Below are 13,845 nucleotides of genomic sequence, written 5' to 3'. Positions count from 1 at the left end.
TACTATGAATGCTGACATGGTTTCTCCTTTTGCAAGTTATAGAAATGCGAGCCGATTTTCCCAACCTTAAAACATGAATTCTCCCACTTGCCTCCAAGTGCTCCTTCCTCTTCCTCAGATGCCTTCATCTTTGTTACATTCTCCTCCCCCCTTGGCTGTTAATCCTGACAAACTAAGGTATTTGAGCAAGGGCATTTGACAAAGCATTCTAATACTATTTTATATTTGGAAAATGAAAAAAAAAAAAAAAAGCTGTCTATAAAATAGACCACAGGAAATGAATGCTGTTCAGGGACTCGACGGGCTGAGATGAGCAGCGCTTGCGACGGCAGCGAGGGGAGAGGCGACTTCCAGGAGGATACCCGGAATCTGGAGGGCCCAGGACTGCTGCCCAGAGGGGGAAGGAATCAGAACGCCTTGCTTTACAATGAGAATATGTTTGTGCTTTAATTATGAAATCCAAATAGAAATTAGTTTGGGGGAGAAGCAGCCATTTACATGCTAACAATGGAGAAAGAATTTGGAACAGGTTTTGCTGGATATTAAGCCCACAGACTCCCTAGGTTGGAGAGCTTAAGTGTGCAGTTGGATTTGTTTCAATTAAAAAGCAACAACAAAAACAAGTCAGGAAGACTGAGGTGTGAGACTTTTCTATCAGAAAAGAGCTGTCGCAGGTGGCGATTTCTGGGAAGCAGACATGGAGATGGAGAGGCATGTGCAGGATATCTGTTGGATTTGCCCTCAGGATGATTCCCTGCGAGGGAACCAGGGAACGAACGAAGCAGGACTGAGTCGGGGAGAAGCTGGGCTGAGGTGCAGTCTCCACAAGGGCCCCAGCCCGTCCCACAGGGAGTTCCGAAGCTGGGATTGGCCCTTCAGGGTCGCCTCCCATTGCTCTGACGGAGCTGATTCCCTTCGCGTTTACCCAACCCTGGGGAAGCGGGCACGGCCTTGAACAAGGCAGTCTTCTTTGGCCCAGTTCTAAAGACAGGTCAGGTGTTGCATCCCAGTCCATTTCATTGCAAAGGACAGGAGCACCGGTACTGGTGCAGAGCCCAATCCGCCTTACATTGCAGTTTGCTTGAATGGCGCCAGCCTAGAATTCCTAGCACTAATTGTCCTGTCATTGCCCTGGCTAGTTAGTGTGCTTATTTTCTTGAAAAAAATTTGCATTTGAAACATTGGGAGTAGGGAAAGGTAGGAAAGCCTTCATGTCTCCGAAGATCTGTCCACCTCTAGCCTCCCCCACAACTCAGGTATTAACCTGTGGTGGGTGGGTCACAGCCTTATCCTTTTTTCTTCATGAACCTGATGTATGTTTACAAGGATTCAGAAGCATTAAGCAGTTATCACATCTTGTGGCTTTGGTGACTAAGGGAAAATGTTCTGGAAATGTGCCAGAGAACAGAATGACTTCTCTGGGCCCCAAGCTCTTCAACTGTAAAATGAAGAGACCAAATGGAATGTGCCCTGAGGTCCCATGCACGTCATTAATATCCTGTGACTTACATACTGGGGTGGAAAGAGACATAATCCTAGCTCACCTTGGTTGCCATTTCAGTTTCTTTGCTCTGCACCAAATGTGCTCAGTTGTGGTCCTGGGCAGTGGTTTGTGGGTGTCTGGGAACTTCTGCTACAGTACTTGGGAATGGGCTGTAATTTACCTTTTAGCTCTCATGTTTAATGGCACGTCTCATGTGTCAGCTCCTGTTCTTAGTCCTTTCCATACATTGACTCACTTAATCCTCATAATCGCACTAGGGACCATTGTTATTTTCATTTTACAGATGAGGTGTAGGAAGCCTAAGTAACTCTCCCAGTTTTTCACAGCTGGGAAATGGCAGAGCTGGGATTTGTACCCAGGCAAACGAGTTTTCAAACACTTATTTTTAACCTTAGGCAACACTGCCCATACGATAATATTTTACTTGTTTAGACTTTGTTTATTTCCAGAAAGTATTTAAGGCAGTACACAAGGATATGTATGTAAAGTCTGGTAAAGTAACAGGAAACTGAAAGAGGAAAAAAAAAAAAAAAAAAAACCCAAAAATCTTAAGGCTGCTGTTCTTCATATTGGCCACAAGAGAGCAGTATAACATCATAGAGAGCCTAGGCTGATAAAAATGGCTAACTTGTTATATATTTGGGTACCAAGTTTTAGAAGTTACAAAGTGGCGTTAGATTTAGAATTACTTGCAAATGCAGCCTATTTTTTAAGTATATTTTATTAATTATGTTGTTACAGTAGTTCCAATTTTTTCACCCTTTGTTTCCCTCCACCCAGTACTCTCCTTCCCTCCAGCAATCCCATCCTCCTTAGTTCAATGTCCATGGGTCGTGCATATAAGTTCTTTGGCTTCAACCTTTCCTATATTATTCTTAACTTCCCCCTGTCTATTTTGTACCAACCGATTATACTTCTTAATCCCTGTACCATTTTCACATTTCTCCCCCTCACCGTCCCAGCTGATAACCCTCCAAATGATCCCCATACCTATGATTCTCTTGCTGTTCTGGTTTGCTTAATTGGATTTTGTTTTTATTTTTTAGATTTAGTTGTTGATAGTTGTGAGTTTGTTGTCATTTTACTGTTCATAGTTTTGATCTTTTTCTTAAATAAGTCCTCTTAACATTTCATATAATAATGGCTTGGTGATGGTGAACTCTTAGCTTTACCTTGTCTGGGAAGCACTTCATCTGCCCTTCCATTCTAAATGATAGCTTTGCTGGATAGAGTAATCTTGGTTGTAGGTCCTTGCTTATCATCACATTGAATACTGTTTGCCAGTCCATTCTTGTCTGCAAAGTTTCTTTTGAGAAATCAGCTTATAGTCTTATAGGCATCCCTTTGTAGGTAACTCCCCACTTTTCTCTTGCTGCTTTTAAGATTCTCTCTCTATTTTTCACCTTTGGCATTTTAACGATGATGTGTCTTGGTGTGGTCCTCTTTGGGTCTAGCTTGTTTGGGACTTTGTGCTTCCTGGATTTGTATGTCTATTTCCTTCGCCAAATTGGGAAGTTTTCCTCCATTATTTTTTCACATAAGTTTTCAATTTCTTGCTCTTCCTCTTCCCCTTCTGGCACCCCTATGATTCGAATGTTGGCACATTTAAAGTTGTCCCTGAGGTTCCGAAGCCTCTTCTCATTTTTTTTAATTCTTGTTTTCTCATTCTATACTGGTTGACTGTTTTTTTCTTCCTTATGTTCCAAACCATTGATTTGAACCCCAGTTTTCTCCCTTCACCATTGGTTTTGTGTGGATTTTCCTTTGCTTCATTTAGCATAGCCTTCACTTCTTCTCTTATGTGTTTGCCATACTTAAGCATATCTGTCAAGCCTGTGAGCATCTTTATCACCAGTGTTTTAAATTCTGCATCTGTTAGGTTGGCTATCTCCTCGTCCCTTAGTTCTCCCACTGGAACCTTGATCTTTTCCCTCTTTTGGGCCATACTTCTCTGTCTCCTCATCTTGACAGGCTCTTGTGTTTGTTTACCTCTGTGTCTTAGGTAGAGCTGTTACTCCTGTTACGTTGTAAGGGGTGGAGCCTTAGGTATTCATCAGTACAGGGCGACCTGTTCCACCACATTGTGGCGCTGTATGTGGGGGAGGGGTCTGAGAGAGAACAATGCCACTTGCCCAGCACTCGCCCCTTTTCCAGGCACTTCTCCCAGTTCTGTATAGGACTGGCATCTCTTTAGCTGTTGCCCTGGCTGTTGTTCCCAGAGTGGGTGGGTCTGCGGACATTCTAGGACTGTGAGGGCCCTTTAAACAAGCAGACTCTGCTGAGAGACCGGCAGTTTCTTCCTCTGCCACAACCCCCACTGGTTTGCACAGTCAGAAGCAATGAGGCTTGATTTTCCCCGGTGCTGGGACCGTGATCTGTGAGGTTTGGTGAGGAGCTGGGAATGTTCCCCAGGTGTTCCTCCCAACTTTTTAAAATGTGTAACTGAGCTTTCTGCTGTCCTGCTGCTGCTGCTGCAAAAGCAGCCTGTTTTTAATGACATTCATGGATTATAAATGGCCGTGTCCTTGACTGATCTCAGATTACTCATGTCAGACCAGTTCAACTCTTTTCCCAACAAATACTAAATATTTTATACAATTCAATGGTAAAAGCAAAGGATAGTGTTGCTTAATTGTTAAACTTAAAGATTGCAGTGAGGTTCTCATAAGTTCTCCAGTTTGAATACAGTTCTTTATTTCACTTTTCCTGGGGAAAAACACTGGCTTATTATGAATAATAGGACTACAGTTTTTCCTTCTATCCCAGTAAAGGCTGGTGTATTAAAGTGGGGGATTTTAAAAATTAGTTATACCATAACATATACATGAAAATATCTGTTTTCAAAGATGTTGCAATTGTTTAAAAGATCGCTGTCCCATCATTTCTTCTTTTCATGTTAGCCCAACAGCTTTCTGCAGCTGAGATAAGCCATGCTGAAAGTTAATTAGGAGAGGGATAGTAGCACTTTCAGACCCATTTGCTGGGGCATGGAATTTTGGTGCAGCTCAGGAGGGTGCTCTGAGTGGGACAGCACTTTCTGTCCTGTGATGTTTGAAGCTTTGACTAAACCTTTGCCTGGTTACCATCACTAAGGACCCTTGAGTTCACCCCACAAGTTTGGGTTTTTAGCCTTGAGCTCAACAGCTGGTAGCGAGGAGGCCTGTGCTCTCACCAACACTCCTCCCTGGAAAGCAGACCATGTGTTCTTCATGGTCCTGCTGCCTGCCACCAATAATGATGAGAAGCAATCAATCATAATAGCTAAATCCATTGAGTGTTTAACTTGTGCTAGCCACTGCACTAGGCACTGTACAAACATTAGTTTGTTCAGTCATACTCCTTTTTTTACAGGTGAGGAAACTGAGGGAGAGCGGTTAAGTACCTAAGCCAGGACTCAGACTCTGGGTTCCAGAGTCCGAGTTCTTGACTTGTAAGCCAACGCTTCCCAAAGGATGCCACTCGCACCTCATCGGACTGCCAAAGGCAGCATGCAGCTTCTTCTCCCCAACGTGCCACGGGGCCCAGCTCTGTGCCTTGACACGTGCTGTTTCCACCATGTGGCAATCCTACTCATCCCGCAAGGCACAGTTAAAAGATGTTTTTTCTCAGAAGCCCTTTCTGCTTTTCCCTCCCTGCCCAACCCCTCCAGTAGGTATGACCATTTCCCACTTTGCTTCGCGTGAAAGAGTGCATTTCTCTGCTGCTGCATTTATTGCAGTTGTAATTGCTTTCCAGTCTGTCTCTCCCTAATCTATTGGGCTGTTTTGAACAATTAAGCTGGGTGTTATTTATCTCATTTTCAAACAAAAATCCAAACAAACAACAATCACAGACCTCGTGAGCACTTGGCTGTGTTAAGAATGATGCTAAGTACATTAGCCCCCTCTTATCTGCATCTTCAAGGACAAGACCCTCAGTGGATGCCTGAAACCACAGAGAGTGCCAAACCCTGTATATACTATGTATTTTCCTATGCACGCACACCTATGATACAATTTAACTTAGAAATTAGGTAGGAGATTAAGCAATAATTAATAACAAATACTGTAATGAAGTTATGTGACTGTGGTCTCTTTCTCAAAATATCTTACTCTGTTGTACTCATCCTTCTTGTGGTGGTGGGAGGTGATAAAATGCCTTAACTCAAGGACTTTCACCTTTTCACTTGAAGCAGTTCATAGCTTCTTTCGCATATTGGAACGCACAACGATTTAGAACTTAAGCATTGTTTATTTCTGGAATTTTCTGTTTAATATTTTTGGACTGTGGTTGACTGAAGGTAACTGAAACGACAGCAGAGTATTCCTACACATCCTTGGCATGTGACAATTAAATTTTTGCTTTTAAGAACTTCCTGGGATTTGTTTTGTCTGCATTTTTTTGATCTGCCATTGGTTGACTCTGAAATCTACAAATATGGAGGGTCGACTTTTTGGATTATCTCATTTAATCACAACTATTCAAGGAAGATATTTTTATCCTAATTTTACAGATGGAGAAAATGGAACTCACAGAACTCCACTAGCTTGTCTAAGGTCAATTGCTACTAAGGGAAAGAGCTGGGGTCGAACCCACAAATGTCTGACTTTAAAGCATGCACATGTGACTATTATCTTCTACGTCATTTGTGGACAAATGTGATAGAAGATAGACTTGATATAAACTTATGTAGTTAAAACTACAGTTATTATTATTATAACAGACTTTATCCAAAAGCATAAAAAATAATGCAAGTTAATTGCTCAAATTTATATAGCTAGAAGGTTTCAGAGCTGGGATTAAAACCAGGGCTGTTGAGGCCTATGTTTGGAGAGAAAGAGCTCCCAAGGCCAGGCCAACTTGGCTAGATCCTTTAGGTTGGAACCATCACTGCCTGCCTAAACCATCCACGGAATGGTGAGGCCTTTGGCCTAGTTCACACTCCTGACCACATTGTGGACCCCAGTTGAGCAGGTCTCTGCCTGGCCCGGATTTTACCTCCCTTCTGCTAGCTCTGGGTCCCAGCAGATGAAAAATGACTTCAAGAGTAACTATTTCTCATTTGAAGATAAACTTATTTCCAGAAATAGCCAAATAAATGCCAAGTCTGACGAATGAGCGGATGATCAATCTGGATGATATCACGATCGGTCACAAATGAAGTGTGACTTGAAAGTAGCTCACGTGGTTTCCTTGCAAAGATTATAATATGGCTCTGAAGGTCTTTCTGGTTCCAAAAATATTTTGAGCAATGGCTACATCAGGTGCATTGCCCAGGATGACTTTTAGAAGGACAATATTCATTTTAAATGTAGAATTTCTGGAAAAGTGTCAGTAAATCAGTCATAAAACCTTAAATCATCAATATGTTTTATGATTTATATTACCTGGTTAGGTGTTTGGAGCCAAGATTTAAAAAGTTTTAATAGATGATAGAGTAAAATTTTGGTTGCAGATCAAAATATTCTTGTCTAAGTCAAAAGCAGGTTAGCTTTGACCAAAATTACTGAACTCTTGTGTCATAAATACATGCTTTCCTATATTTTTAAAAGATATATGGGATTATTATACCTATTTGCTATTCTCTACTTGAACTATTATGACCAAATTTAGTCATTAAAAAAGTAGGTGAAAGGTAAAATATCACAGGTGTTAATTTCTTTTCTTTTCATGGTGTATATGTCTGCTGCTAGGAATCCCTGACTCATAAATTGTTGACAGTGGGAACAATCAGTTTGAAGTGAATGAAAACACTATTTTGTTGCGTTCTACCACTCTTTGAGCATTTCACCTAGTCTATGCTGTGTTGAGCATTTGTTTCATAGTTTTGAGTTTTATTTTGTAAGAATTCGAGCATTAGCTTCTTTCAACCCAATTTCAGATCTAGACTTTTAGAAAAGCATATGAAAATGGGCTCCTGTGTGTTCTGTTAAATTGTTCATCTCTTTTACCTCCGTCCAGAGTGACAGTGAGAAGCTGTGACAAATAGGAAGAGCAGAGATGGGGCACTGGGAGACTGGAGAACTAGTCACTGCTGTGATCCTAATTTTTTAAAAAAAGTTTTTTCTTTTTATTATTTTTTATTTTACTTATTTGTTTTTAGAGAGAGGGGAAAGAAGAAAGGGAGAGAAACATCAGTGTGTGGTTGTCTCTCATATTCCCCCAACTGGGGACCTGGCCCGTAATCCAGGCATGTGCCCTGACTGGGAATTGAACTGGCGACCCTTTGGTTCACAGGCTGGCACTCAGTCCACTGAGCCACACCAGCCAGGGCTAAGATGTATGTTTTTAAAGGCCTATCACTCAACCTATTATAGCAGAAAAAACAACTAAGTATATTGACCCTATTTTGTTGTATAGACAAGTCCAAGATGACATTTTCATTCTTTGATTTATTTTATTTGGAGGCCCGAAACATTTTCTCTTACTCAAGCAATCCATTGCACATCAATGATCCCTTAAGAGCGAGGAGCCATGAAACATTTCTACCTCACAGTCACGCCTGTAAGGTTGTAGTCACACTGGTTTGTTCTGGGTGGAAAGTGGCAGGTGCGGGAGGTGGACATGAAGTTCTGTATTTTTGCTTTTATTAATTCAGTTGTGGGTTTGATCCAAGCTCTTTCACTTGGTGACAACTGATCTTAGACAAGCTACTAGTGTGTAGGCAGAGGGGACTCTTCAGCAAGCATTAGAAGGGCTGTCCAACATTGTCAGGATCTAGAGCCAGCTGGCCTGCTTTCACTGACCCTGGGCCATGATTTAACTTGTTGGTCCTCATTTTTCTCACAGGGCAACAAACAAATCACAGGTCTCACTTCCCAGAGTTGTTATGAGTTAATTCATACAAAGCTCTTAAAACCATGCATGGATAACTGCTTCATACATGTGAGCTGTTCTCACCATCAACATCATCAACATCATTGTCACCATCACCATCATCTCATATTACAGGACTGCAGGGTAGGCTCTGCAGCCTGGGTAGGTCCTTTGTGTTCAGGTAGCATCTCAGGTCACTGGATTTCAGTTAGGATTGACATTTGTAAGGAGTACTCACTCTGTTGCCCTGTATAAGCTGCCACTGATTAGCTGTCAAAATTTGAGACTTCCTTGGGCTTATGCTGTTTCCTCTCTCTGGGCTGGAGTTCTCCTCTGCCTCTTAGTAAGATCCCAGCTGTATGGATAGTTCCAGATGTGCGTGCATGCATGTGTGGTCAGGCCTGGATTGATTGCAGTTGTCTGCCTAGTTCTCTGCACTGTCCATTCTTAGTTCCAGTTGCAGAGACTTTGCCAGTGAACTGCCACCTGCAAACAAGTGGAGGGAAGGGAGGAGCAGGTGTCCCCACTAACTGACTAATTGGCCTGGCTCTAGACCTCATTTTCCATGTTCTGAAAGGGTTTTGGCAGCGGTAATAACTCCCAAAGTTGGTTGAATGCTGCCTGTGTGTAACACTGTTTGTTGCTGTCAGGACTTAAGCAAAATGTCTTCTCCTAAAGGGGATAACAATTTTCAGCCTTACAAAGGAAACAAAAGCATTATTTGCAAAAGAATTTCTTTTCCTAAAGAGAACAACCATTTTTAGCATTACAAAGGAGCAAAAGCCTTATTTGCAAATTAACACACAGTCCCGGGTCCTATAAATAAAACTGAAGTAGCAAGTGCTGACCAGGAGAGCACGGTCAGTCCTCTTTCCACTGGAGACTGGGGCTGAGTTCACTGTGTTCTCGTTATGGTGTCATCGGCAACACTGCTCTCTCAGAACCCTGGGCTTCAGTTGGTAGTTTCTGTTTATGTCCTTTTTGCAAAGTCAGTGCGGGCGTTTGAAGCAGTCAGATGTTCTAGAAGCTGTGTACTTGTTACAGATATCCTGCCGAGTGTTCTGTGAAGTCCAGACAGTTCAGAGGGCTGCCTTTAGCCAAAGGGGCCTTTTCCATAGCTCTCAATCACTCTCCCTGCCTGAGCTCACGTCTGCTCCAGGAGACTCCAGGAGACGGAGTGGGCCCGCTCTGTAGAGCTTTCCCTTCTCACACCTTCCTTTCCTTTTTCTTTTAAGGACTGGAGCTCAGTCTCCTTTGTCTGTGCTCATCTCTGACATGTGTACGAGATGGAAGCAGTACGTTTCCAACTGAATGAGTTACACAGGTATTTCTGGGTGGCACAAAGCTGATATGGGCTCCGTTTCATCTATTTCCCAACGATCTAAGTAGGATTGTTTTCGCGGTTTGCTTCTGGTTTCATGAGTCTTCATGAATGCGTTTATTTATTCCCATTGTAATACATATCTAAAATGCAATTTCAGAAATGTGTGCTAGTTTTAAGAGCAAACTAGTTGTCAGAACCCTTTGACTTTGTTGGTTTGCTCTTTGATTATTTGGTAAACATCAGAATGACCATTAATCTTGGGCAGGAAAAAAAGTTTACATGAGAAAATTTAAAAGACTACTAATTTTCTTAGAAGTTTTAAAAGTATTATAGAACAAGGGGTTCCTCACCGAGTGAGGACCTTTGTCACTCCAGGCCTGTGTCCCCTTTGCTATTGACAATAAAGGCTCATTTCATACTACTATTACGACTACTACAACTAATTTATATCAGTAAGCGCTCTACGGTTTGGGAAGCATTCTCATAGCAATGTCTCGTTTGTCTTACTAATTGTACTATGAAGTATTAGGTGGAACCATAATAATATATGGCCTTTTTATTTAAAAAAAAAATTAAAAAAAGGTACTTTCAAAAGGCTCAACTAAACAGAAAAGACGGGTACTAAAGACTAACTCCATTTCCGTCCTGCAACTCAGAAAGTTAAATGACGCACCAAAGCCAGGCAGGCAGTTAAGTGACAGAGCCCAGTCTGAACCCCAGGCCTTCTTCTGATGCCAGAGTCTCTGCTCCTCCAAGGGCTGCCAACCATCTAGGTCCTAGGAGGCTCCCAGGGCCAGGGACTTTAAATGTAACACGAGGACAGATCTGGGCCAACCAGGATGAGTCGGTGACCTTTCCATTCCTTGTCACCCAAGGGACACCGGGTGACTGAGGTTACCGGTCTTCTTGCAGGCTCTCTGTTGAGCACAATGCCTTCCTGACCCCATCTTCTCATGAACACAGGGCACTGAGTTCTAGTTTTGCAAGTCCTCCCATCCCTCCAGCAGTTCCTGTTTTCTCCTTTCCCAGAATCAGGCTCGAGCCAGAGAGGCACCTGTTATAGGAGAAAGAGCCTGAACTTGAAATTGGAAGTCTAGAGCCAGCTCCATATTTTACTCTCTGTGGGACTTTGGGCAAGTAATTTATTAATGTTGAGTCCCACTGTTATTGGTCATAAAATAGGGACAATAAGTCTTACCCCATCTACATGACAAGGTGATTTTGAGACTCCAGTGAAATAACATATGTGAAAGCAAACATATGAAGAAATACGAACTTACTCATTCACACTTGAAAATGAACTTTCTGCATGATTGGACTTCGGGCACCTGCCTGAGCTTTCTAGTCTCGCCTCTGTCTCTGTGGCTTTGCCTCCATACCTCTCAGGCCTTACCGATTTGCCAGATGCCTTGTGAGCTAGTCCTGCCGCAGGGATTAGCCACCTACTAGTCCCCCGCCATGACAGTGAAGCAGACATTTGTTCTATCCAGAGAACTCAGCTCAGTATTCGTCTTGGTACAGTATCTGAAATCTCATTACTAACTATGTCTAGTTTTCTTGATTATATGGTAATACATTACTTCTTTTACAACAATGTATTCATTAATATAAACTTTCTTCACAGAGAATTTGGATTTTCTCTGCTTGGCTCTTTCCTCTGCCCTCCTATCCCCTCCCCTAGTTTTCTGATCTCTATTCTAGACTCTGATTGGTGACCTGGCTATGTCATATCTGTGTCTAAGACTTCCCAGGCAACAAGGACTCCTAGAAGGCCATTGTTCCAGCTTCCCTACAATAACAAAAATAATCTTGATGTCTACCTTTTAGTAAGGCTGGCCACCAGTTACTTAACATTATTTCCCTCATTGCCCAAACACTCCAGTGGGACTTTGTCCTTTGACCATTGCTAAACATTCAAGGTGCAGCATAATTGAGACTGCTATGGCTTTTTGGCTGGCCCTATAGTCCTGCTCATTCTTATTTTTAGCTTCATCTGGCTGATGGCCTCGTCAGCTGAACAGGATGGCAAATTCGGCCTTTACTTATGGTAAGGCCATTTCCCACATTTTTGTGTATATTTCTAATTCTTTCTCCCTGTCAGTTTCATTTAGATTCTCCCTCAAAGTCAATACCAAGACTTTCATCCTCTGTGAAATCTTTTCTGCCCCAGACCAAGGCAAGAAATCTCTTTTCTGTGGAGTCCAGATTAAATGCCATCTTGCATGTCTGGTCTCCCAACCAGATGGTGAGCTCCTGGAAGCCAAGGATTATGTCTTATTTTTCATTGTCTATAGAACATTTCTTGAGGGTAGAGGTGGCAGGAGGGAGGGCAAGATAGTGAATGAGAGAAGGTTATAGATGTTGGAAGGGTTCAGATATATGAGAATCTTAGTGTTCCGAGTGAAGTAGTTGAATTTTCCACTGAAAGTACACAGGGGGAAGCATTAAATGATGCAAAAAGGTTAATTAGGTTAACATTTTAGAAAGACTACTAGGCCGACAGAGTGACTTGTAATATTTCAGATGTGGAATTAGAAAGCCTGAACAAAAGCTGTATATGAGAAATGGAGATAGGGGGATAAATATCTAGAAGGTAGAATCAATAGGGATGAGAGAGAAGGGGGAATTAGGGACAGTTTTCAGATTTATTTTGGTTTGGTTGACTAGGTGGATGGATGTCGTTGGTTATTTACTGTGATGGAAAACCAGAAGCTGATTTTGTGGAGAAAATGTGTTCTGTTTTGATATATTAAGCTATATCAGCAGTTTGGGTTTAGAGAAGACATGGTATTGATAACCATCATATAAATATATTGATAGTTTTTAAAGTCTTGCATTGGATGAGGTCACCAGGGACACTGTAGGGTAAAAGGGTCAGATGGCCAAGGATGGAGCCCCTGGGACACTGACATTTAGCAGGGGGTGGAAGACACAAAACCTTCAAGGGAGACTTAAGACTTGGGTGACCATCATCCCAGTTTGCCCTGGAGTGAGGGGCTTCTCAGTTCCAGAGAAGACCATGGCTTGGGAGCATTGACTGCAAAGTTATAACAGTAATCTTGCAATGCCTACCAGGGAAGCAAAAACATTTCTGAGGACACATGGGCCCATACTGAAATATGATCGAAAATATGCATCTGGTGACCCTCCTCCCTTGTACTCCGAGCAAGGTGAGAAGTCCAGGAGAGCATGTTTTCATGCTTTCTGTTCATAGGACCATTTAAACATTTAAAAACTTACCAAGCTCTTAGTATGTGACTGGTATTGTTCCAATTCATTTGATCCTCATAACAACCCTATGAGAGGTACTATTACTACTCCATTGATGTAACAGAGGCATAAAGAGATTAAGAAACCAGCCAAGGGATAAACAGCTAGTAAGTGGCCGAGCCAGAATTCCAGTTCAGGTGTCTGCCTGTAACCACTTCTCTATGCTGCCTCTCCATGAGTCCCAGTGGAGATTGCTGGCTTGATAGACAGCTCCTGGTTAATCATATTAGAGTTCGGGGTAGAGGAGGGGAAGAGTAACATCTCAAATGTTGAATTATTTTGGTTAAAAGTCTTCGAGAAGTTTTAGTAACCACCTAAACCAAATCAAGATCTATTTTTTTTTCTAAAGCTTTCTTGAACTAATCAGCATAACTTTCAGTGTACTGTGTTTCCATATAATGACTGCTGACTCAGGTCTCAATTCGCAAATTGTGCTCTGGTTGAAACAGGGGCTTGTCGTCTGGTAGGAGAATTACCGTATAACCCTCTTATTTCAAGAGAATATTGGATTACGTAGCTTGTGATTCTAGAAGTAGAAAGCCCTCTGTATATAATGTTAAAGAAGGTGTGGTTGCTTTTGAAAACCTTTACTGAACTCTCCGGAATTCTAAATTCAGATTCCAGGAGGGTTGGAGGCTTCTGGACAGCAAAGTCACTTACAGGGAGAAAGACATTTTTCTAGCAAGTTCTCAAATTCTAAGAATGCTCTCTTTCTTAGATTAAGTGTTAATAAGAAATAACTGTGCAGTGGGGATGCTGTTCTAGGTGAACTCTTTTTCTTCTTGTTCTCTGGCTTTTTGAGAGCCAACTCTGATCTAACGTAGAGGGCTTGAGGGCAGCCTCTTTTTCTAGCAGTTTTCTTGGTCTCATTTTCTCCTTGAACTGAGTGTAACCAGGCACAGGACTCTGAATTTAAGAGTAAAATCTTGATGTTCCTTAATTTGTACCTTAC

The sequence above is a fragment of the Furipterus horrens genome, unplaced genomic scaffold (assembly GCF_987537825.1).
Source record: "Furipterus horrens unplaced genomic scaffold, mFurHor1.1.pri manual_scaffold_6, whole genome shotgun sequence".
NCBI lineage: Eukaryota > Metazoa > Chordata > Mammalia > Chiroptera > Furipteridae > Furipterus > Furipterus horrens.
This window is presented reverse-complemented; position numbering follows the sequence as displayed.